Source organism: Budorcas taxicolor, chromosome 1 (genome assembly GCF_023091745.1).
Source record: "Budorcas taxicolor isolate Tak-1 chromosome 1, Takin1.1, whole genome shotgun sequence".
Classification (NCBI taxonomy): Eukaryota; Metazoa; Chordata; class Mammalia; order Artiodactyla; family Bovidae; genus Budorcas; species Budorcas taxicolor.
In genome coordinates, this window is record NC_068910.1 from 21,948,809 (window position 1) to 21,975,035 (window position 26,227).

The following is a 26,227-nucleotide window of genomic DNA, read 5'->3' on the forward strand; positions in this document are numbered from 1 at the left end:
AGAGGGTATTATGCTAAGTGAAGTAAATCAGACAAAGACAAATACCATATGATTTCACTTATGTGTGGAATTGAGAAACAAAGCTAATGAACATATTGAAACAAATGAACAAATTTGAAACAGGCTTAGAAACAAGTAGATGGTTGTCAGAAGGGAGGAGGATGCGAGGGATGAGTGAAATAGGTGAGGGGGATTAAAAAGTACAAACTTCCACTTACAAAATGAGTATGTCACAGGAACGAAATGTATAACATGGGGAATACAGCCAGTAATATTATAATAAATTTGTATGATGACAGACAGTAACCAGAATTACTGTGTAATGTACAGAAATATCAAATTCCTATGTTGTGCATCTGGAATTAATATGGTGTTACGGGTCAATTATATTTAAAAAGAAAAAAAATGAATGCCTTCAATCCATGCATTTTAAAGATCTATCAGGATGACCTGGGAGACCCACACAGCTGTACTTTTTAATTCTGCAAAGCCATTACACATGTCCTTTAGTCCCTGTTCTAGCTCCTGATTCAATGACATGACTTGTTGCCAAACAGACTTTCCAGCAAAGAGGGCTTCCCCACAGTAACAAGGGTATTAGTGTGTTTTCAATCAGATGACTGGCTTATTTGAATAATCTGCTGTCTTGTTTCTCTCTGTGTGCTCAACCAGAGAGCTAATGAATACAGGCAAAACAAATCTCTTCTTAAAAAGGAAAGTGGGATTTCACTCAGGTATGTTTCCAAGAAGACTTAAAACATTCCTGTGAATTTCCAGTATGAAAGGCTAGTGGCTTAGGGTGTTTTTCACTGATTTTAAATAGGATTGAAAACAGGAAACAGAAGTTAGTTTCTAAGATGAGTCTGGCTACACATTCAATCCTGGTGTTTTGGCAGTATGTTCAATGATCAGAAACAAAAAAAACATGACCTCACTGACTTCTGCTGAGAGCAGGGACTACCTTCTGAACAGTTGGTTTTACAGAGCAGTTTGTGGTAGCAAAGAGCACAGATTTTCAATATAGGTTAAACTGGTTTCTGGTCACAGCTCCATAGTTCCCAGCTATGTGATCCTGGACAAATTAATAGATTCTCTCAGCTTCTGAGAATAAATAGCACTTACATCTGTGCTTGTTATAAGAATTAAATGAGATAATATGTATAAATGCACCCTTCCCAGCCAAAAATAAGCACTCATTCATCAGCATTGTAATGACCTTTGTTACCACCAAAGGTCAGCCTGGCACTTTGAATTAAGAATGGAGATGGTTTGGTTAGAGTTCCAGTTCCAACATTTTCCTGGATCTCTGGAGTGCCAGAAGCATTTGCTTGGCAACTTTGGGTCTTACTTTCATTTAGTTGAAAATGGCTCAATAAAAATCTGCTGTAAGATTTCCCAAATGGCAAGCTCAGCAAAATCTAATGCACTAATCTCAGAATTTGAAAGCCAGTGTCAAGTTCATAAAATAGAACCCAGGGAACATAACACTGGACATATATTCAGAGTTCAATCACTCACGGCAATGAGGTTCTAGTATCAGTGCTCACTGAATACTGGAGTATTCATTCTGATCTAGACTTGATGCTAAGAGCTTTTTGTGCACTGTCTTGGGGGCTCTTCTTGACAACTCAGAGATAGGCACTGCTATTGCAAGTGAGGAAAACAAGACTTACGGAGGCTGGGTAATTATTCTGTTATTGATTTTAATCTTTTTTACATTTTAATAAAATTTCAATTTTATTGGAGTATAGTTGATTTACAATGTTGTCTTTGTACAATCACTGAGCCCAGATGGCAGACCCAAGTTCTAAACTAAAGCCAGTATTTTGAATTGTGCCACATTCCCTGGAAAAAGGAAAGATGACACAGGTCCAACCAGTAGACATACAAAAAAGCACTAATGTTGGACATGGCACACTTCGATCATTTTTCTGTTGCTGGTTTTCATAAATTCAATATGGCAAATTTGCCCCCAGTGAGTTGTATTCTTTGAGTCTGAGTAGATGAGTCGACATCAAGTGACAGCATGAAGTTTAACAAATAAACTGGCAAAAAACCCAAGCAAACAAAAAAGGCAGAAACCAGTGCTACACTGAACATGTTCCCAAGACAGTCAGCAAAGGGAATGCCACACAGGAGAATACAAAAGGGATTAGGTTGGAGTTTTCAAAGGTGTTATGTTTATTTTTAGACATTATTCCAAATAAACCTATAAAGATGTTGTCATGCAGCGAGAATGCGTGAGCCATGAGAATAATAACTTCAAAGACAGTGTACTGTAATTAACATTTATAAAACATCATTATGTGCCAGACTCTAGGCTAACCAATTTTTATTGAGGGCCTACTATCTGTTAAGTACTATTCGAGGTTCTACAGATAGTCTGAAATAAAATGAGTCCATATTTTCAGGGAGCTTACTTTTGTATATTTTCTCTTAGGTCCAGGAATACAAGCATTTTGGAGCAGACTTTGAAACTCTGCAACAGAGGGCTTAAATTTTTAAAAAATATTTCACCAAGTAGTACCATTTTGGGGGAACTTATCATAAGGAAACTTATGTCAATTACTCCTACAACCACAGGGTGGTTTAACACAATAAAAGGAGGAAGTGATATAAATGCTTCTGTGAGTCAAAAGGATATGTTTTGATGTTAGCCTACAATAAAGTTATTACTTTGGCCACTAGAAATTATTTAGAATCTTATGAAACGATTTGAGAAAGTGTTAATGATATTACAAAGGAGTATGATATATATTTTTATAAATTTCTTGCACAGAAAAATAAGGCTATATAATCACCAAATTCACAGTAATACCTCTGAATAACTGCTATGGGTGATTTAAATTTTATTCTCTTTTCTTACTTGTAGTTTCTAAATTCCTGTAATGAGTAGGTACCACTGATACAAAAAGAAATTACTTTGTAAATGTTGTAGCCTTATTTGTTTCCATTCTGGACAATTTGTTTCCAATTTCAATGTGGCCATGTAGATCTTCTGCATAGTGCAAGGAAATAAAAAGGGCAAGAAGAAGTAAAACAAAATAATAGTGCAAGGGGAAATAAAAAGTGTTCTTTGATGATCACTGCGTCCTTTAAAGGTTGATTATCCAGGGGGAGAGGGGAGAGGTGATTAGATTCACATCAGTTCTGCAAATATCGCCTTGCATCTAAAACCAGCTCTAACTAGCACTTAATTGAAATTGCTTCTCCTTTTGAACCTTTGTTTACCTATTTGCAAAATGAGAGGATTGGACAAAGTGACTTTTCAGTACATCGTCAATGAGCAAAAATGATTTTCCTTGCTCTGCTGACAATGACTATGACCTCTAGATAACCAAGGCATAAAAGTTGAGTCTTCTACAGGACATCTATCTACAGGCAGATAGATACAGTGAAAAGTCACAGCTGTGACTAAAGAGGACCAGAGAGCACTGGTTTTGCAGGTGCGTCATCGTGTTTCCTGTCTAGTTCTGGTGCTTTTGGAGAGGTGACAATCCTGTTACTGGTTATTTTTTAAGCATCTTTTTTTCCTTAAGCACATGTCTTGGATCCTAAACATAAAAATGAAAATTTATTTACCAGTATTCTTGGCACAACATTGACCTTTCCCATCAAAGATTTGGGTATCTGATATATAGGTAAGATAACGTAAGTGTTAATGAGAAAATAAACACTATTTCAAACCAATAAGATGAGATATGAATGTATTTGCAACTCTTAAAGCAGATTATATTTTTCTATTCTACCTGGACATTCTCTAACAATGCAGAACGATAGGACTTTTTGTGATGACTGAAGTGTTTTCGATCTGCTTGTACAATAGGGTAGATAACAGCCACGAAAGGCTATTGAGCACTTGAAAGATGTAACAAGTGCGCGTGGGAAACTGAATTTTATTTAATTTTAACTATTCTAAATCTAGATAACCACACAGTAGCTATAGGCTTGCAATGCAAAATGTGGTCTATGGACCAGCAGTCCCAGGGTTATCTGGGAGTTTGTTAGAAATGCAGACCCTCATTCCCTACCTGAAACCTCTGGTACCTGATGCTGCATTTTAACAAGATCCTCCAATGATTCATATGCAAAGTAACAGTCCAGAAGCATCCCTCTAGAGACAACTGTTCAACTTTCCATTTCATCAGTCAATCAAATAACCAGCGGATCTTTCCATCATCAGCAGGTACCAGGATCTCTGTCCGGGGCACCAGACACTGGGCTAGGCAGAGCAGGGCAAGTAGAGTGTCACAGGCATGAGCTTGGGATGAGAGTCTTCCTAACATCGCTTTCTAAATGTGTTATCCTGAGCAAGCTGTTTGACTTCTCTGAGACTGATTCCCATCCTTTAAGTGGAAACCATCTATAAATATTAAATGACAATGCACATTAAGTGCTGAGCTCATGTCTAGCACAGAGCAAGCCCTCAATAAATGGCTCCTGTTGCTTTCATTATCAAGGCTCTTGCCATGAAGCTGCAGGAGATTCACACACTTAACACCAGTGGTTTAGACAAACCTTAGAGGCTGATGAGAAGGTAGACTATAGTTCATGCTGAAAAGATGCTGACTCACAGCATTCTCAGGGAATGTCACTAATCCCAAATTCAGGAGGTAGGAAGAGACAGATCCTCTGTAGAGACACATTTTTTCATAAAGTAAAACACTATGAGATAATCAGTGCATTTGGATAAAATGTGCACTGTATTAATTTTTAAAGGCCGCATCCTCTGTCATAGGCCCTGAGTAAGTCCTCACAACTACAGTGCATATTATTATGGAACAAATAATCATTGATAATCTCCTTTGGGGAGGGAGTAGAGCATAAAGATTTAGAGCATGGATTCTGGAGTCCAATTACCTGGACTGGAAGCCCAGCTCTGCCACTTATTAAAAAATGTTTCCTGTGCCTTAGTCTCTTCATCTACAAAATGAGGACAGCAGTAACATTAACCACACAGGGAGGTACAAAGATTAAATGAGATGATACATTCCAAGTACTCAGTGGAGTGTTGGGTACTCACCAGCTCAGTTAGTAAACTAGAAAGACATGACAGGTGAATAAAATAAAACCATACGTATACCTTTGAAAAATTTCAATAGTCAAATGACTACAAAACAAAACAAAGCAACAACAACAAAAACTGCCTAAAGGTTATCTGTTTGAGAAGTGTTTGGAAGTACTCTTCTTCACTAGTTCTGTCCCTACTTTGCTCCGTTTTCAAACCAATGTTGCAAGAGGTTGGGAATGCCAAGTTCACAACATGCATACAACTGGGAAATAAAATGCATAACATTTAATATGGTGTAGAATATGGCATCAGTCTTTATTTGACCTATTAGAACAGGTCTATTAATTGGAAGCTTTCTTCCATCTTTAGGGTCAATGCTGTTGTTTAAGGCAAAACAGAAACTTATTTATTCAAAGCATGGCCCTTTTGGTTTTCTCTGTGAGTCTTCTTGGAGAGAAGCCAGCTCAGACCTGAATTATACAGAATCAGTTTCAGTGTTGCTGCTGATCAAATTTATCCATGAACTGAATTAAGAATTCTGGAAGCAGCTGGAGCTAATATATGCAGCAGACCATCCCATTAAGCATCCTTTCTCATTTGCCAGCATGACTGTTAAACCAGAACACAGACCTTTTGACACAAAACACTGCTCAAAAATGACTGCACCAAATAACCAGGGTCCTGTCCCCTGACATATTGTGATCCTCCCTAAAGAAAACTTGGTTGCTTCACGTGGATTAGGGACAGGGTTATTTTCTGAGGACAGTTAATATAGTTCTTAGAGAATTTTACTACGTATGTGTATAGATTTCCAATTTTTGGAGAAAATGAAAGAAAAAAACTATAACCATCAAAGGATGAGGTGGGTATGTATACACGCATGTATGTTTGATGACTTTGTTTCTCAGAATCACTATTATAAACTGTAAATAACACCATGGATAAGCTCTTGAAGAGAAGGAATTCCAATTCCATCTAATTACACCCCCCTTCTCTTAATGCCCCACAAAACCAAATAAAACCTACACTCAAAATTTGTCAAAATAACAGCATAAATAAATGGGCAAATTTCCAAGCCAGATGACAACTCTGAATAAAAAAAGTATGATAAGAGTGATGATTTAGAGCTTGGGCTCTGAAATCAGTCTGGGTTCAAATCCCAGCTATGCCGGTAAAGAGCTCTGTATTATTGTTCAGTCGCTCAGTCATGCCTGACTCTTTGCAACCCCATGGACTGTAGCACACCAGGCTTCCCTGTCCTTCACCATCTCCCAGAGCTTGCTCAAGCTCATGTCCATTGAGTTGATGGTGCCATCCAATGATCTTGTCCTCTGTTGATCTCTTCTCCTCCTGTCTTCAATTTTTTCCAGCATATCAGGGTCTTTTCCAATGAGTCAGCTCTTTGCATCAGGTGGCTCAAGTATTGGAGCTTTAGCTTCAGCATCAGTCCTCCAGCACCACAGTTCAAAGGCATCAATTCTTTGGTGCTCAGCCTTTTTTTATTGTCCAGGTTTCACATCCATACATGACTTCTGGAAAAACCATAGCTCTGACTATATGGACCTTTGTAGGCAAAGTAATGTCTCTTCTTTTTAATATGCCACCTAGGTTTGTCATTGCTTTTCTTCCAAGGAGCAAGTGTCTTTTAATTTCATGGTTGCAGTCACCATCCACAGCGATTTTGGAGCTCAAGAAAATAAAGTCCGTCACTGTTTCCACACCTTGGCAAAAGACATAAAGCCTTTAAAGTTTTCCCATATGTAGAGTAGGGATAGCAACCTTACCCACCTGATAAGAGCAGTTAATAATACTTAAATCACTGATGGAAGCTTGCTTTTACATCAGTTTGTATGAAGAGCTATTCTATGCACTTCCCCTCTATTCCCTAAATATGCTTCATAAAACCCACAGGACATACCATATTATCTCCTCTTACACCCATTTTGCACGCTAAACCACTTCAGTCATGTCTGACTCTTTGCGAATCTATGGACCATAGCCTATCAGGTGTCTCTGTCCATGGGATTCTCCAAAAAAGGATACTAGAGTGGGCTGCTGAGTCTTCCTTCAGGGGATCTTCCCGACCTAGGGGTTGAACCTGCATCTCCTATATCTCTTGCATTAGCAGGCAGGACTAGTGCCACCTGGGAAGCCCACTTGACATATGAGGAAATTAAGCCACACACTTGGTAATCTGCCAAAAGCCACAGAGCTGGTAAGTGCAAGATGCAGTATTTGAACTCAAGGAGTCTAACTTCAGAGTCCATGTGTTAACCTTTGTGCTGTGAGTTGTCTGACATTAATCAGCATTGCTATGAGCTATTTTTATTCCACTGATGCTGGATAGTAATAAAAAATAGAGCAGAAACCATTGTTAACCCTCCTTTGTCACTGTCAGTCCCTCCCTAGGGATGGGAGGACCCTGCTGATACATTTGTGGGGGCTAGAAAATCTGTGGCTTGTGTTTACAAAGGAGGGACAAATGGTAAAGAATCCAAGAGTTCTTTCCAGTGAATGCTGGGGTCTCAGTAGTTTAGGTAAAGAATTTCCTCAAATCTAATTTCTCCCTTGTCCTCCCACATATCAGTTTACAGAATGTGGGGACCAGTCTTTAGCCTGTGGGAGACTCTCCTTCAGACCCGTGTCTCATTGCCAGAGCCTCATGGACTCCACAGGGTCCATTCTCTGCAGGCTTCTGAGTCTTTGGTCTCTGAGTCACCCACAAACCAACCTGTTTTACTAATCATCTTCCTTTTGAACTCCGGCCCTCTAGATTCCCAACCTGACCTCTATATCATGATAGATTTTCTCTCCCTCAAAAATTTTGAATCTGTCCCACCTCAAGGCCTTTACGTGCACTAGAATACTCTTCCAGCAGCTCTTGACAAGACTGGCTTCTAGGGCAGAATCAAAGATTGCAGATGAATAGGGGGAGGAGACCACCTTCTCCCCAATACATCAAAAGACCATCTCCACATGGAACAATTCCTAAAGAACAACTTCTGAATGCTGGCAGAGGATCCCAGACATTCAGAAAGGCAACTGATCTCCTGGAATGAGGAGCTTTGACTTGTGTGCTGTGTGGCCTGAGAAGTCTTAATGTTACTGTAAGAGGTCAAGCCTGAATCCCAGAGACGGGAGACTCAACTTCAGGACTATGGAGCATTAGAGAACTCCCGACCCCATGGAACATTAATAGATGAGAGCCCACCCAGAGGCTTCCATACCTACACTGAGACCAAGCTCCACCCAAGAGCCAGCAAGCTCCAGTGCAGGATGCCCCACGCCAGTTCTCCAACAAAACAGGAACACAACTCTGTACATTAGCAGGCGGGCTGCCCAGACCCATACCAAAACCAAAGGCCCCCCAAAACTCACTCCTGGACACTGCACTGCCCTCCAGAGAGACGAGATCCAGTCCCATCCACCAGAACACAGGCAAAAGTTGCCCCAATCAAGAAACCTCCACAAGGCATTGGTCCAGCCCCACGCACGGGGAGCAGACTCCACAGTTAAGAGACACTATGACTCTCCAGCCTGCAGAAAGACTGGTTTCCCACCTTACCAATTCTGGGTATCATCTCCAAAATCTTTTTCTCAAAGACACTTGGTCTAACCATCCAGTCAAAAATCCCTTCCTTCTACCACCTGTAACTTATTTATTTAAAACACTTTTTTTTTTTTTGCAGTACTCTAAGCTTATGCCCTAGAAGTAAGCTCCAAAAAGGTCCTTATTTATCTTGCCCAACACTCCACCTCTTATGTTAGCACATAGATGCTAACAGTAAACACTGGTTCAACAAATACATACATGTCATCTTTTCTGCATTAGCTCCATGCCCCACACTGGTCTTCTCACCTTCCTGCAATTGTATTTTCAAAGTCTTCTCTGACTCACTGACTTCCCACCTCAAGTTCTTCCTCATGGGCTCATGTTCATTCATGTCTTCATACAACAAATGTATATTGAATAGCCAGAAAATGCCAGAAATTGATGGACAAAGATGAATAAAACACATTCTGGCCCTTGTGGAACTTTCAGTCTATTGCACAGGGCAGATGTGCCCAGATGATTGCAACAGAAGCTTCTGTCTACCGCTGGTATTAAGGAGTTCAGATGGGATCTTAGCTAAAACCAGTGCAGGGGTGGGGAGACTTCCCACAGGGTGTGAAAGAGGAGCTGGTTTTTGAAAGACAAGTGGGAAACAGTCAAATAAGGAAAACTGCAATGGGCATTCCAGATAGAGGGAAGAGCATGAACAAAGGTACAGAAATCATGATGGTGGAAAAACTCTAAGTGGTTAATGGTGAGGTGTAAGGAAGGCCCAGATCATGGATGGTTGTGAATCACGTGTTAAGAAGCTTGAACTTAGGACTTCCCTGGCAGTCCACTGGTTAAGAATCTGTGCAGTGAGGGGGCATGGGTTCATTTCAGGATTGAGGAACTAAGATCCCACATGCCACATGGTGCAGCCAGAAAGTTAAAAAAAATCTAGAAGCTTGAACTTTATCCTATAAGCAATGGGGAGCTATTGCGAGTTTTATTCAGGAGAGTAAAATCTCCAAGGGAAGCTTGGGTTTTTAAAAAAACACCTCAAAATTTCCTTTCCTTGAGCTCCTGAAGGAGAGCAATTCACAGTTGGTCAACTAAAGAGAAAGAGGAAGGAATGAGTTATATAAGAATAAAAACGCTGTGTGAAAAGGACATTAAATTCTCCCCCCCCCACCCCCCCCCCCCCCCCTGCAAAAGGCCTATAGCAGAGAGAGTGTCTAAGCTGGGCATAATTGCAAATTATTTTTTTTTACTGGCATCATTTGCTTAAGCTAGGAGATGATTTCACTCTGATTGGAAACCATTTCTGATGCAACTTAAATGACCTACATAAATATTTTATAACCACTCAGGATCAGCATACTTGAGAATAAGCTAGACTACTTCATAAACTTGTTTGCTTTAGTGCTGCAGAGGAAAAAGATAAAACTTGAATAAATGCAGGGCATGTTGGAATCAAAAAGAAGTGTGACAGAAGTTCTTTGGATAAATATCCCACTGCTCTGAAACCACCGGTTTTCAATAATTTACTACCTAGTAATCATGATTTTATATAGCAACTTATTTCCTCTATGGCAAATACTTAAATGTAGGTATATTTTGTAAAACAGCAAGATAACACCAGAATTCCCTAATTTCACAGATTCTGGAGTTAAAGAGACCTGCATTCAAGAGTTGATGTTGCCACTGTCTGTGTATGTGACTCTGAGACAAAGTCACTAACCATTTCCGAGTCTCTACTGTGTATGAATGTATGTGCTCAGTCATCCAGCCGTATCCAACTCTTTGAGACCCTATGCACTGTAGCCGGCCAGGCTCCTCTGTCCATGACATTTTCCAGGCAAGAATACAGAGATCTTCCTGACCTAGGGGTCGAACTTGAGTCTCTTGCATCTCCTGCATTGAGAGATGGATTCTTTACCACTGTGCCACCTGAGAAGCCCACGTTTATATACAAACGAGGATAATAAGCGGTTTACCTCTAGAGTTGTAATGAGTATTGGATGAGATCATGGGCTTGGCCCAATGTCTGGGACATGGGAGCCAACAAAAGCAAGCTACCACCACTGCCCCCACCATATCATGGTAGGGAAATAATCCACCATGACACTGCTAAAAATTCTTGTGACAGCTTTTCTTCTTGACTATCCTTTCAAGTTTGTTTATATGCTAAACATTTTGGGAAGACAGAGATAGGGAGTCTCTATAGGACAGAGGGAAGATTTGTGTACAACCAGGATTATAACTGGGCAAAAACTGGGCAGGTTCACTAGCGGCACTCACATAAGCCAGAGTTCCCTAAGCTCACTGTTCCTCAGCTATGACACAGATCCACTGACTTCACAGTATCTACCTGGGGTCCTCTCTGTGGCCCCATGTGAAGTGGGGAACCCAGGAAGCCACCATGAACAGGAAGGGAGGCCCCAAGTCATGCCATAAGTTGGAAAATCCTTGGTCCTTGCTATACTTCTGTGTCATCTGCCAGCATCCACGATTCTCTGGCAAGTTAACTTGTTAGCTTGAAAGCAGAGTAAAATCTCAGACCCTTCACAGTTCTTGAGAATCGCCTTCCTCTTCATCATTCTTCTGAGAGAAGAAAATGTTGAAAACTGATATTGAGGTCTTTATCCAAAGTGAAACTCCTTATGTGATGCAGGCTTACCACTTCCTCTGAAGCCGCTCATGCATTTGAGTTTAATATTCCCTAGTGGCTCAGACGGTGAAGAATTTGCCTGCAATGCAGGAGACCTGGGTTTGATCCCTGTGTCAGGAAGACCCCGTGGAGGAGGGCATGGCAACCTACTTCAGTATTCTTGCCTGAAGAATCCCATGGACAGACGACCCTGGCGGGCTACAGTCTATGGGGTCGCAGAGTTAGATACGACTGAGCGAGTAACACTTTTCAACTAATTTATTCTGTTTTCACTCAGAATCATGTAGATAAATGGAAATATAATGAACTGGATAAATATTTTAAATGCCAGTTAACTCTGAGTGTGTTTACTGGACATGAATTAACCTGATTAAATACAGAATTACATTTCAGTTACAAATTGTAGATTTGCATTTTCCTGGTTGATATAAACAGATGCATTTACTTCTTGTTTTGAATACACAGAGTTCAAAACAGAGCCATCCAGGCAATTGGGTACATATATTGTGCTGCCATGATCCTGCTGAATGTATTTGTTAATATCCTGTTTAATCTGTGTCATTTTAGTTAAATGATTTGGAATAAACCAGAACAACAGCAATAAAAAGATTAAAACATCACTCCCAGAAAATTCATTTATGAAACATTCTTCTTTGATGTCTTAGTAATAAAACAATTTTACACCTAGAGCTCCCAATTTAATTTTCTTTCTTTCTATTTTTATAAAAAGCCCTTCGTTAGTATGCTTTCTCCCCCTACCCACCCCTTTCAGGGTAAACACGTAGCCTAGCTATCTTTGTTAAGGTGCAGACTAGGGGACAGGATTAGAATAGGATTGAATGAGTTATTAAATGGACCTTGGTTCAAGTCCTAGATCCCTCTCTATGAATACCCTTGGACTGTAAGCCCTAAATTCCTTAATCTGTGCTATGGCATTATAAGACATACCCCTAACTCTTACATAAAGTTTTAACTAAGGGCTAGTGCTTCATGAGGTGATGGAATTCCAGTTGAGCTATTTCAATTCCTGAAAGATGATGCTGTGAAAGTGCTGCACTCAACATGCCAGCAAATTTGGAAAACTCAGCAGTGGCCACAGGACTGGAAAAGGTCAGTTTTCATTCCAATCCCAAAGAAAGGCAATGCCAAAGAATGCTCAAACTACCACACAATTGCACTCATCTCACACGCTAGTAAAGTAATGCTCAAAATTCTCCAAGCCAGGCTACAGCAATACATGAACCATGAACTTCCAGATGTTCAAGCTGGTTTTCGAAAAGGCAGAGGAAACCAGACATCGAACCAGACATCAAATTGCCAACATCCACTGGATCATGGAAAAAGCAAGAGAGTTCCAGAAAAACATCTATTTCTGCTTTATTGACTATGCCAAAGCCTTTGACTGTGTGGATCACAATAAACTGTGGAAAATTCTGAAACACATGGGAATACCAGACCACCTAACCTGCCTCTTGAGAAATCTGTATGCAACAGTTAGAACTGGACGTGGAACAACAGACGGGTTCCAAATAGGAAAAGGAGTACATCAAGGCTGCATATTGTCACCCTGCTTATTTAACTTACATGCAGAGTACATCATGAGAAATGCTGGGCTGGAAGAAGCACAAGCTGGAATCAAGATTGCCAGGAGAAATATCAATCACCTCAGATATGCAGATGACACCACCCTTATGGCAGAAAGTGAAGAGAAGCTGAAAAGCCTCTTGATGAAGGTGAAAGTGGAGAGTGAAAAAATTGGCTTAAAGCTCAACATTCAGAAAATGAAGATCATAGCATCTGGTCCCATCACTTCACGGGAAATAGATGGGGAAACAGTGGAAACAGTGTCAGACTTTATTTTTCTGGGCTCCAAAATCACTGCAGATGGTGACTGCAGCTATGGAATTAAAAGATGCTTACTCCTTGGAAGAAAAGGTATGACCAACCTAGATAGCATATTCAAAAGCAGAGACATTACTTTGACAACAAAGGTCCATCTAGTCAAGGCTATGGTTTTTCCAGTGGTCATGTATGGCTGTGAGAGTTGGTCTGTGAAGAAAGCTGAGCACCGAAGAACTGATGCTTTCGAACTGTGGTGTTGGAGAAGACCCTTGAGAGTCCCTTGGACTGCAAGGAGATCCAACCAGGAGTTGGTGATGGACAGGGAGGACTGGCGTGCTGCAATTCATGGGGTCGCAAAAAGTCGGACACAACTGAGCCACTGAATTGAACTGACTGTTTCATGAGTACGACTTCAGTATCGGCCTATAAAACAATAATAGATGATCTGTCCAGTAAATGCCATCAATGTAAGAGTCTTTTGGCAGCTATAGGGCTGAATTAAAAATAATTCCTGCCAACTAATGTTTAATTCACTTCTGCTGCTTCATCATGTCTCTGAACAGCCTTTGCATCCACTGAGCAGTTTTCTATCTCACTCCAAGACTAGGTCAAATTCTGCTGAAAAAGTGAAAGTGTTAGTCACTTATTTGAGTTTGACTCTTTATGACCCTATGGATTGTAGCCTTCCAGGCTCCTCTGTCCATGGGATTCTCCAGGCTAGAATACTGGAATGGGCAGCCATTACCTTCTCCAGGGGAATTTTCCCAACCCACGGGTCAACCTGGGTCTCCTGCATTACAGGCAGATTCTTTACTATCTGAGCCACCAGGGCAGCCATCAAACCCTGCTAGTCCTCCTAACAGGTGTCAAGCACTTTCCTCTTCAAAGTGGTGGTCAGAGCTATTTGACATTTATTCATGTGATTCTTTGATGGGGTTCTTTCTCCTCTACTACAACTTCAGCTCCGTGAGGACAGACGTGTTTCCCAGTCCGTGAAAGACACACAACGTATTTTGATTGAATGAATCAAGTCTTTGACTTACTTTGATGGGGGTAGAGTTGGATACCTTGGGTGAGGAGAATGGTTTTAAAATGTAAAAGGGGTCAAGACACCCCTTTAAGAACTCTATTCAATACTCTGTAATGGCCTATAAGGATAAAGAATCTAAGAGGAATGGATATATGTATATTTTCAACTGAAACATGTATATGTATAACAGATTCACTGTATACATGAAGATTACACAACACTGTAAATCAACCATACTCCAACAATTTTTTTAAAAAAGACATCCCTTTGACATTCCAGATGTTGAATAAATTGAATAAATAGGCAAATATTTATGGACACTTATTAAAGGACCCATCAGAGAAGGCAATGGCACCCCACTCCAGTCCTCTTGCCTGGAAAATCCCATGTACAGAGGAGCCTGGAAGGCTGCAGTCCATGGGTTTACTAAGAGTCGGGCACAACTGAGCAACTCCACTTTCATGCATTGGAGAAGGAAACGGTAACCCACTCCAGTATTCTTGCCTGGAGAATCCCAGGGACAGGGGAGCCTGGTGGGCTGCCGTCTATGGGGTCACACAGAGTCAGACACGACTGAAGCAACTTAGCAGCAGCAGCAGCATTAAGGAACACATAATGTTAGACTTTCAGAAAAGGAAATGGCAACCCACTCCAGTATTCTTGCCTGGAGAATCCTCAAGGACAGACAGGAGCCTGGCAGGTTACAGTCCATGGGATCAGAGTTGGACATGACTGAGTGACAAACACTGAATGTTAGATTTTAACACTATTCAAGTCAAGAATCTGAAGCTAGCTAATCATGACTTATCATTTTTTCAATTTTTTTTTTTCATTTTCCATCCTTCTGTATCTTACCATTCTCTGACCCAGAGAAAGGATGCACATTTCTGTGCCACCAAACTAGGTCTTCACCAGGTGTTCCCAGCATTGCTGGGAGGCACGAGTTCTGAGTCAGTGGTGGCACTGCTCCAGGGTCACCCAGGAGTGCTGAGTGGGCTTCTGAGATAAGCAAGAACAACTGTCATCAGTGGAGAGGCCTTTGAGGCAGGCAATGGTGGCTTCCTCCAGCACATCTCATTATTTCACCTTCCAAGTCTACTTCAATGTCCAGGAGAGCTAAACCACACAATTCCACATCACTACTCTTGCTGCACAGTTTATGAGCAGGTGGGCCCATGGGGATCGAGTACCCACTAGCTGGGGAAGGAGGGAACCATTGCTTGGAGGTGGCTGACCTGAAAGAAAGATGTCTTGAAGCAAATGAAGGGGAAGCTTAGAGAGGCACCCAGAAGGAGGTGCCCTGGAGGTGTTTTAGGTTTTTTTTTTTTTTTTTGGTCTGTCTCATGTAAGAGTTATACCATAAAGAAGGCTGAGTGCTAAAGAACTGATGCTTTCGAACTGTGGTACTGGAGAAGACTCTTGAGAGACCCTTGGATTACAAGGAGATCAAACCAGTCAACCCTAAAGGAAATCAACCCTGAATATTCATTGGAAGGACTGATGCTGAAACTCCAATACTTTGGGCACTTGATGTGAACAGTCAACTCTAGAAAAGATGCTGAGTCTGGGAATGACTGAAGACAAAAGGAGAAGGGGGGAGGGGGCAGGGGATGAGATGGTTAGATATCATCATCAACTCAGTGGACATCAATCTGAGCAAACTCCAGTAGATAGGGGAGCCCGGTGTGCTGCGTGCAATCCATGGGGTCGCCAGGAGTCGGACAAGACTTAGTAAATGAACAACTACAAGGGACAACTGACAAAGTCTGGACATGCTTTTTGTTGTCACAACCAGGAGAAGAAGGGAGGTGACTACGAGCAGCTGACAGGGAGAAGGCAGGGTTACTGTTAGACATCCTACATCAATACTCTAGCCCTGGCCCAAGGTGTCCACAGTGGTGAAGTGGAGAAACCGAGTATAGCTATATGATCTTCAGTTTCTCAAGCTCCTGGGCTTCTGTTTTCTCTTCTACAAAATGAGTATAATCATAGGTCTTATCTCACAAATTAGATGTATTAAATGAGTTATCATCTACGTATAAAATGCTCTCAGCCTGCAGAAAATGCACACTAATGTTAACAAACATTAAGTTGCTGTCCAGTTTAAAATACTTTCATTTCCCCACTGCTTTTAGAGTAATTTCAAGCTTCCCACACATCCTGTACCCTTCTCCAGCTGCTCTTGTCCCATAGCCTCTCATCAGAGAAAGCTTACTCACCAATTCCCTGAACACACCCAGCTCCTTCCTGCTTGGGGGCGGGGTGGGCTTTGCACATGCCAGGCCTTCCATATAGGGCCTTACCTTGTCTGACAGTTAGAAAGCCCCTTCTCTTCCTTCCTCACTCAGCTTACATATCATCTCCTCAAAGAGGGCTTCCTTGATCAGACCACTGAAGAAGGGCTCTGGTTTTGGTTCTGGTCATGGGCCCTGCTTCTTTTACAGCCCTGGTCACAATGGGTACTTATTATCTGCTTGCTGACTTGAGTAATGCTTCCATCCCACCACAAGTTGTATGCTTGTTCCATCTTAGCCAAGGACTTGAGTGAAAACTCAAGTTGAATGAAAGAACTGGAGGGCTGGGAAGACAGGTCTTCCTTTGAGACTGGAGGAAATGAAACAAAGAGTGAAGCCCCAGAGCCATCTTAAGGTGGAGGGGTATCCTGCTTTAATAACCTCGACTTTCTCGAGACAAGTCTACTGTTGCCAGGGGCAACAACTCTGGATAGGATGGCACTGAGCTCAAGGAAGAAAAAAGGGGAAAGAGAAAATACAATCAAACTAGGTTTAAGGGCGATCCTTCTCTAAATGAATGCTTAATTCCCCTCATCTATTTCAAATTCATTATTTTTTACAAGTTTGCAGCATTTGTTTCCTATAACAAAGAGCCTCACCAGAGATTACAGCTCAGAAATAACACTGTGTTCCAACAGACTGCTCCCTGGTGATTTGAAATGCCCCTGGAAATAGCTCTGTATTGTTACCACCTTACAAGTCAACAACGTAAATCTGACATGAGTTATTTAATATTGGATAGTTGTAGCTTGGGTTATAACAGATCACAGTGATTTCTATTTTTTCCTTATTTTCTTTATGTATCTATCTTTCCTTTGTTTTTGTTTTTTATTCATTCATTCATCTAATCATTTAGCATAGTGAAGGACAAAGTCACTGAGTTTTGAAGTTGAAGTATATATTGGGTTGGCCAAAATGTTTTGGGGGTTTTTCCATTAGATATCACGGAAAAACTCAAACAAGCTTTTTGGCCAACCCAATATATACTATCACCTCATCTTTTTATGGAAGGAGGACAGAAATCTCAAATTTACTGAGAGGGAACAAGAAAGTAGTAAGCATGAGTCTTAAGAACCAGTATCAAGTAACTCAGAGGCCCAAAGACAGATGTATAGGGATGAAAAGCTTCTCAGACAGGATTTGTGAACCCTGGGACTACTGATATTTGGAATGGATGGCTGTCCTGGGCAAAGAAGAAGGTTTAGTAGGATCTTTGGCTTCTACCACTAGATGCCAATAGCACCTTTTCAGCAGTTGAAACTAAAAACATCTCTTGGCATTGCAGAGGGATGTCTGAGGGGCCAAAACTGCCCATGGAACTGAGAATTCACTTGCTAACCTGCTTTCAGCCCATTTTTGTGCCAGGCATACAATATGCATCATCTCATTTACTCCTCAAAAGCAGCTTATAGAGTAGATATTAAATTCATCCTTCTTTCTCAAAGGAAGAAAGTGAGGCTAAGTCATTTGTTTATAGTAACTTCCCTCAATCCTACAGTCAGAGGGGGGAAGGCATAATTCAAGCTGAGGTTGATGGGATTCCAAACCTTAGCTCTCAACCACTGTTTTAGGAGGAAAAGTCTTTCTCAAGCTACATTAAAGATGAATTTTCAACATTTTATCAACCACATTCCATCAGGTTTCCTTTTCTTTCTTTCCACATTTATTTTTTTTAATTAATTTATTTTAATTGGAGGCTAATTACTTTACAATATTGTAGTGGTTTTTGCCATACATTGACATGAGTCAGCCATGGGTATACATGTGTTCCCCATCCTGAATCCCACTCCCTCTTCCCTCCCCATCCCATCCCTCAGGATCGCCCCAGTGCACCAGCCCTCAGCACCCTGTCTCATGCATCAAACCTGAACTGGCAATCTATTTCACATAAGATAATATACATGTTTCAATGTTATTCTCTCAAATCATCCCACCCTCGCCTTCTCCCAGAGCCCAAAAGTCTGTTCTTTATATCTGTGTCTCTTTTGCTGCCTTGAATATAGGGTCACCATTACCATCTTTCTAGATTTCATATATATGCATTAATATACTGTATTGGTATGTTTCTTTCTGACTTACTTCACTCTGTATAATAGGCTCCACTTTCATCAACCTCATTAGAACTGATTCAAATGCATTCTTTTTAATAGCTGAGTAATATTCCATTGTGTATATGTACCACAGCTTTCTTATCCATTCATCTGCTGATGGACATCTAGGTTGCTTCCATGTCCTGGCTATTATAAACAGTGCTGTGATGAACATTGGGGTACACGTGTCTCTTTCAATTCTGGTTTCCTCAGTGTGTATGCCCAGCAGTGGGATTGCTGGGTCATATGGCACTTCTATTTCCAGTTTTTTAAGAAATCTCCACACTGTTCTCCATAGTGGCCGTATTAGTTTGCATTCCCACCAACAGTGTAAGAGGGTTACCTTTTCTCCACACCCTCTCTAGCATTTATTGTTTATAGACTTTTTGATAGCAGCCATTCTGACCGGTGTGAGATGGTACCTCATTGTGGTTTTGATTTGCATTTCTCTGACAGTGAGTGATGTTGAGCATCTTTTCATGTGTTTGTTAGCCATCTGTATGTCTTCTTTGGAGAAATGTCTGTTTAGCTCTTTGGCCCATTTTTTGATTGGGTCATTTATTTCTCTAGTATTGAGCTACATGAGCTGCTTGTATATTTTTGAGATTAATTCATTGGCTGTTGCTTCGTTTGCTATTATTTTCTCCCATCCTGAAGGCTGTCTTTTCACCTTGCTTATAGTTTTCTTCGTTGTGTAAAAGCTTTTAAGTTTAAGTAGGTCCCATTAGTTGGTTTTTGCTTTTATTTCCATTACCCTGGGAGGTGGGCCATAGAGGACTCTGCTGTGATTTAGGTCAGAGAGTGTTTTGCCTATGTTTTCCTCTAGGAGTTTTACAGTTTCTGGTCTTACATTTAGATCTTTAATCCATTTTGAGTTTATTTTTGTGTATGGTGTTAGAAAGTGTTCTAGTTTCACTCTTTTACAAGTGGTTGACCAGTTTTCCCAGCACCACTTGTTAAAAAGATGGTCTTTTCTCCGTTGTATATTCTTGCCTCCTTTATCAAAGATAAGGTGTCCATAGGTGTGTGGATTTATCTCTGGGCTTTCTGTTTGTTCCACTGATCTATATTTCTGTCTTTGTGCGAGTACCATACTGTCTTGATGACTGTGGCTTTGTAGTATAGTCTGAAGTCAGGCAGGTTGATTCTTCCAGTTTCATTCTTCTTTCTCAAGATTGCTTTGGCTATTCCAGGTTTTTTGTATTTCCATACAAATTGTGAAATTATTTGTTCTAGTTCTCTGAAAAATAATGTCGGTAGCTTGTTAGGGATTGCAATGAATATGTAGATTCCTCTGGGTAGTATAATCATTTTCACTATACTGATTCTTCCAATCCATGAGCACAGTATATTCCTCCATCTATTTGTGTCATTTTTTATTTCTTTCATCAGTGCTTCATAGTTTTCTATATGTATGTCTTTTTTTTCTTTAGGTAGATTTATACCTAAGTATTTTATTCTTTTCATTGCAATGGTGAATGGAATTGCTTCCTTAATTTCTGTTTTCTCATTGTTAGTGTAGAGGAATGCAAGGGATTTCTGTGTGTTAATTTTATATCTGCAATGTTACCATATTTATTAATTAGCACTAATAATTTTCTGGTGGTGTCTTTAGGGTTTTCTATGTAGAGGATCATGTCATCTGCAAACAGTGAGAGTTTCTCTTATTTTCCAATCTGGATTCCTTTTACTTCTTTTTCTTCTCTGATTACTGTGGCTAAAACTTCCAAAACTGTGTTGAATAGTAGTGGTGAGAGTGGGCACCCTTGTCTTGTTCCTGACTTTAGGGGAAATGCTTTCAATTTTCCACCACTGAGGATAATGTTTGCTGTGGGTTTATCATATATGTCTATTATTATGTTCAGGTATGTTCCTTCTATGCCTGCTTTCTGGAGGAGTTTTTTATCATAAATGGATGTTGAATTTTGTCAAAGGCTTTCTCTGCATCTATTGAGATAATCATATGATTTTATCTTTCAATTTGTTAATGTGGTGTATCATTATTGATTGATTTGTGAATACTGAAGAATCCTTGCATCCCTAGGATAAAGCCCACTTGGTCATGATGTATGATCTTTTTAATATGTTGTTGGATTCTGTTTGTTAGAATTTTGTTGAGGATTTTTGCATCTATGTTCATCAGTGATATTGGTCTGTAGTTTTCTTTTTCTGTGGCATCTTTGTCTGGTTTTGGTATTAGGGTGGTGGTGGCCTCATAGAATGAGTTTATCAGTGATATTGGCCTGTAGTTTTCTTTTTTTGTGGCATCTTTGTCTGGTTTTGGTATTAGGGTAGTGGTGGCTTCATAGAATGAGTTTGGCAGTTTACCTTCCTCTGCAATTTTCTGGAAGAGTTTGAGTAGGATAGGTGTTAGCTTTTCTCTAAATTTTTGGTAGAAATCACCTATGAAGCCATCTGGTCCTGGACTTTTATTTGTTGGAAGATTTTTGATTACAGTTTCAATTTCTGTGCTTGTGATGGGTCTGTTAAGATTTTCTATTTCTTCCTGGTTCAGTTTTGAAAGGTTATACTTTTCTAAGAATTCGTCCCTTTCTTCCAAGTTGTCCATTTTATTGTCATACAGTTGGTGATAGTAGTCTCTCATGATTCTTTGTATTTCTGTGTTGTCTGCGTGATTTCTCCACTTTCATTTCTAATTTTGTTGATTTGATTCTCCCTTTTTTTCTTGATGAGTCTGGCTAATGGTTTGTCTATTTTATTTATCTTTTTAAAGTACCATCTTTTAGTTTTGCTGATTTTTGCTATAATCTCCTTTGTTTCTTTTTCATTTATTTCTACTAACCCTGAGGTTCTTCATTTCTTCTTTTTCTAGTTGCTTTAGATGTAAAGTTAGGTTATTTGATTTTTCTCATTTCTTGAGGTAAGCTTGTATTGCTGTGACCCTTCCCCTTAGCACTGCTTTTACTGAATCCCATAGGTTTTGGGTTGTTGTGTTTTCATTTTCATTTGTTTCTGTGCATATTTTGATTTCTTTCTTTTGTGATTTGCTGGTTATTCAGAAGCATGTTGTTTAGTCTCCGTATGTTTGTATTTTTAATAGTTTTTTTCTTGTAGTTGACATCTACTCTTTCTGCACTGTGATCAGAAAAGATGCTTCAAAATGATTTCAAAATACCCCACGCACACCTATGGATTGATCAACTAAACAGAAAATCAGCAAGGAAACACAAACTTTAAATGATACAATGGACCAATTAGACCTAATTGATATCTATAGGACATTTCACCCCCAAAACAATGAATTTCACCTTTTTCTCAAGTGCACACGGAACATTCTCCAGGATAGATCACATCCTGGGCCATAAATCTAGCCTTGGCAAATTCTTTCCACATTTATTGACACCTTTTGTATGTAAAGCAGCTATATTAAATGATGGAGCCTGGAGAAGCAGTTTACTGCTTATATCTACTCCTCTCCTTTCTCCTCCCTGCTTTGTGTTATGGATGTCAGTTTCTACGTGGTCTTAATCAGCTTCCTTATCTTCTGGCTTTCTGTTGGGCTCAGCCAATGAGAAGCACCAGCAAGAGATCAGAGGGTGGGATGAGAGAGAAGAATGTATTCTACTGATTCCCTTGGGGTCAGAAAGCAGTTTGGTACTTCTCTACCTGAAGCTGCTGCGGGCTGGCTCTCATCCCCTGCCTCTCATCCCCTGCTATGTGCACTCTAGTCTCCTTGCTCCTTCTTCCCTTACGTGCTTAGCTGCTCAGTTGTTTCCGACTCTTTGCAACTGCATGGACTTCAGCCCACCAGGCTCCTCTATCCATGGGGATTCTCCAGGAAAGAATACTGCAGTGGGTTGCCATGCCCTCCTCCAGGGATCTTCCCAACCCAGGCACTGAACCCAGGTCTCCCACATTGAAGGTGGATTCTTTACTGTCTGAGCCACCAGGGAAGCCCTTATGGGTTTCCTTGATTCTGCCCACTCTTCTTTAAATAATCCCTTCACTCAGCCCCCCTCAATTATCCAGTCTGAATAACCTACCTGTTTTTTGCTAGGATGCTAATGGCTGTTAAGGAAGAATAAAAATAATAAAGGAAGAGAACCTAACCCTTGTCTTGGAAAATGTTCTTCCTAATTGGGGAAGAAACCATGCAAACCAAAGAGCTTGAGTGATTATGTTGTGAGCATAGAAAATGTGATATACTAATGATAGTGGGCATAGCAAAGACTACAATTTAAGCATCTTCTTTAAACCAAAGCGTTAGAGTCTTCTTCTCAATCTTCACTGTAATCCTATGGCATGAGTATTACTGGTCTCATTTATGGTTGAGGAAACGAAGATTAAGTAACTTGTTTAAGGCCATATAACCAGTAACTGGCAGAGCCTCTTACTGAATTTAGTGATCAAAGTAGAGTCAAATTGGACTAATATTAACCCCAACTGCAACCAAATACACTTAAAAAAAAAAAAAAGGCATGAGAACACACGTATTTTAGAGAGAAATGTTTCCAGTTGAAAAGACACTAATTCACATAACACTAATTCAGAAATTGTCCTTGCTCAGGCAAGCAATTCTTCCTGAATAAGATGCTGGAAGAATTATTTCCTCCTTAACATTTACAGTCTTAATTGAGACAGCAAAGGCCACAGTCCAAAAGTGATCAGTTTTTCAAATCAAGGCCTATGAAAGTTAAGAATTATTTCAATGGGTGTTTAGTTTCTGAAACAGCAATTAATTCTTACACTTTTGAGACAGTAGCATTCATTGTGTATTATTGGATAAAATGGGCCTATACAGTTAGTTCAGTCACTCAGTCGTGTCTAACTCTTTGCGACCCCATGGATTGCAGCACATTAGGCTTCCCTGTCCATTACCAACTCCTGGAGCTTGCTCAAACTCATGTCCATTGAGTCAGTGATGCCATCCAACCATCTCATCCTCTGTCGGCCCCTTCTCCTCCTGTCTTCAACCTTTCCCAGCATCAGGGTCTTTTCCAGTGAGTCAGTTCTTCACATCAGGTGACCAAAGCTATTGGAGCTTCAGCTTCAGCATCCAATGAATATTCAGGACTGATTTCCTTTAGGACTGACTGGTTTGATCTCCTAGCATCCAAGGGACTCTCAAGAGTCTTCTCCAACACCACAGTTCAAAAGCATCAATTCTTCGGTGCTCAGCTTTCAACTGAACTATTAGGGAAGCTCATAGATTTGACTAGATGGACTTTTGTCAGCAAAGTAATATCTCTGCTTTTTAATATGCTGTCTAGGTTGGTCATGGGCTTCCCTCATGTCTCAGTTGGTAAATAATCTGTCTGCAATGCAGGAGACCCAGGTTTGATCCCTGGGTCAGGAAGATCCCCTGGAGAAAGAAATGGCAACCCACTCCAGTATTCTTGCCTGGAGAACCCTGTGGACAGAGGAGCTGCAGGTTACAGCTGCTGTCCATGGGGTTGCAAGTCGGACATGACTTAGCAACTAAACCACCACCAAGTTGGTCATAGCTTTTCTTCCAAGGAGGAAGTATCTTTTAATTTCATAGCTATAGTCATCATCTGCAGTGATTTTGGAGCCCAGGAAAATAAAGTATCTCACTGTTTCCACTGTTTCCCCATCTATTTGCCATGAAGTGATGGGACCGGATGCCATGATGTTTATTTTTTGAATGTTGTTTTAAGCCAACTTTTGCACTCTCCTCTTTCACTTTCATCTAGAGGCTCTTTAGTTCCTTTTCGCTTTCTGCCATAAGGGTGGTGTCATCTGCATATCTGAGGTTATTGATATTTCTCCCAGTAATCTTAATTCCAGTTTGTGCTTCATTCAGCCTAGCATTTCACATTGATATACTCTGCATACAATTTAAATAAACAGGGTGACAATATACAGCCTTGATGTACTTCTTTCCCAATTTAGAACCAGTCTGTTGTTCCATGTCTGGTTCTAACCGTTTCTTCTCGACCTACATGCAGATTTCTCAGAAAGCAGGTCAGGTGGTCTGGTATTCCCATCTCTTGAGGAATTTTCTACAGTTTGCTGTGACCCACACAGCCAAAAGCTTTGGCATAGTCAATAAAGCAGAAGCAGATGTTTTTCTGGAACTCTCTTGCTTTTTCTATTAGGGCCTATCAGGGACCAAGACATTTTGACCCCAAAGTTTGACCTTGTCATTTCAACCACAAATGTTTTGATTATAAACATTAATCAGATCTAAACCAATACTGGAGAACTGCCATGAAGGCAATAGTTTCTCCAGTAGATGATATCAAGCCAATTTAATTCCCTAATCAAATTTCTATCCAGCACATGTGAATCATCTCCAGTTTTTCTATTTTCATGTTTTTTAATCAAAGTGATCTTCACAGAGGTGAGCACATTTCTTTTGAAACTTAATGTTTTCTTATTTTATCAGATTTTTTTTCACAGTGACTTCAAAGTTTTTTGTTTTTATTGCCACAGTGAATTTTCTCATTGTTACCAAGGCTAATTTTCCTGGGTCAACTTCTACAAAATCTACATTTCATCAAGAAGATGTTATTTTCCATCCATTTTTAGGCAATATAAAATTTTATCATGTGCAGTTTTAGGAATCCTTAATGTTACTCCATCTGAATTTCTAAATAGAATAAAAAACCATTCTCCATAACCAGGTATTAATTGGAGATGTCACCCATACAGGTCTTCTGTGAGGATTCAGGAGCACAATGTGTGTTTCATGCCAACCACAGAGCTGGGATAGGGGAGGAGAGACTGCACAGTCAAGCCCAGTGCTCTCTTCTCCACTACTAATGAGCCTGATTCCAAAACCAAAGGAATTAGAAAGGGGAAGCCAAACTCACACTAGGGCAATAGCTTTTCATGTTGGGGGTGAGGGGCTTGGTTCTTAGCTTTCATCAAACTTCCAAGGAGGTGGAAGACCCAACAAAAATTGAGTGTCAGAGATGTCAATTCTGTAAGGAGTTGGATGTAAAGCACACTGAAATGAATCAAGTCAAACACTTCACAATATCTTTAATTTTTAACTGAGAGAGTCGCTTAAGATTTTGACCTAATAACTCTCTCCTCTAGTTTCTGCTTACCCCACCCACTCCTCCTACTGGCTAATCTTATGAAAATCTTTGGAACCAGCCTTTCCTGCACCCCTTCCTTCAGTGTCTTGTGTGTTGCATAATCATCACCAGACTTAGCTACTTGGCATTTAATTCTCTCACAGAAGTACACACTGTCTACACTGCAAGCTCTGAGAAAATGCATTTCATTTGGCACTATGGATTTACAATTATTTGTTTTAAAAGAATCATAAGAAACTGTTTGTAGATGAAGGGCTGTGTCATGTGACTGTCCAAAGCCCTGCATGATGAAGACTTATTTCAATCCTATTTCATCCTTCAAATCCCATCTATGACTCACCCAACTCTTCCTGAAGTCTTCTCTCACAGGTAAGCCACCTCATGTTTTTGTCCAAGCACTATAATTCACAATTTTTTTCATACAGAGCAAGGACTAGCAACTACTAAGTAGTCAGAACTGAGTCAATTTTTGTTAGAAAGTATCTTTCACAACCAAATGAGGACATTCATTACCTCCGTGTCACAGTTTAAGCAAATTTATCACCTCATCAAAAGATACACTCTGTTGGAGTTTGAATTAAACTTTTAAAATACTATATTTATCTTGCCCTAAGGTTTTAAAATTGCCTTTTATTTACTTAAATATCCCCCAAGGGCTTAAATGTTTCTGAATTACCTAAAAGTCCTCCAACATATTACATAAGTTCACCCTATGAAAAATTATAT

The 26,227-nt window shown here is 40.2% G+C and overlaps 1 protein-coding gene across 1 annotated transcript in view; it reads right to left on the reverse strand.

Moving 5' to 3' along the window:
• CADPS (calcium dependent secretion activator) overlaps positions 1–26,227 on the reverse strand; it is a 480,748-nt gene that overhangs the window by 377,227 nt on the left and 77,294 nt on the right. The window lies entirely within an intron of this gene.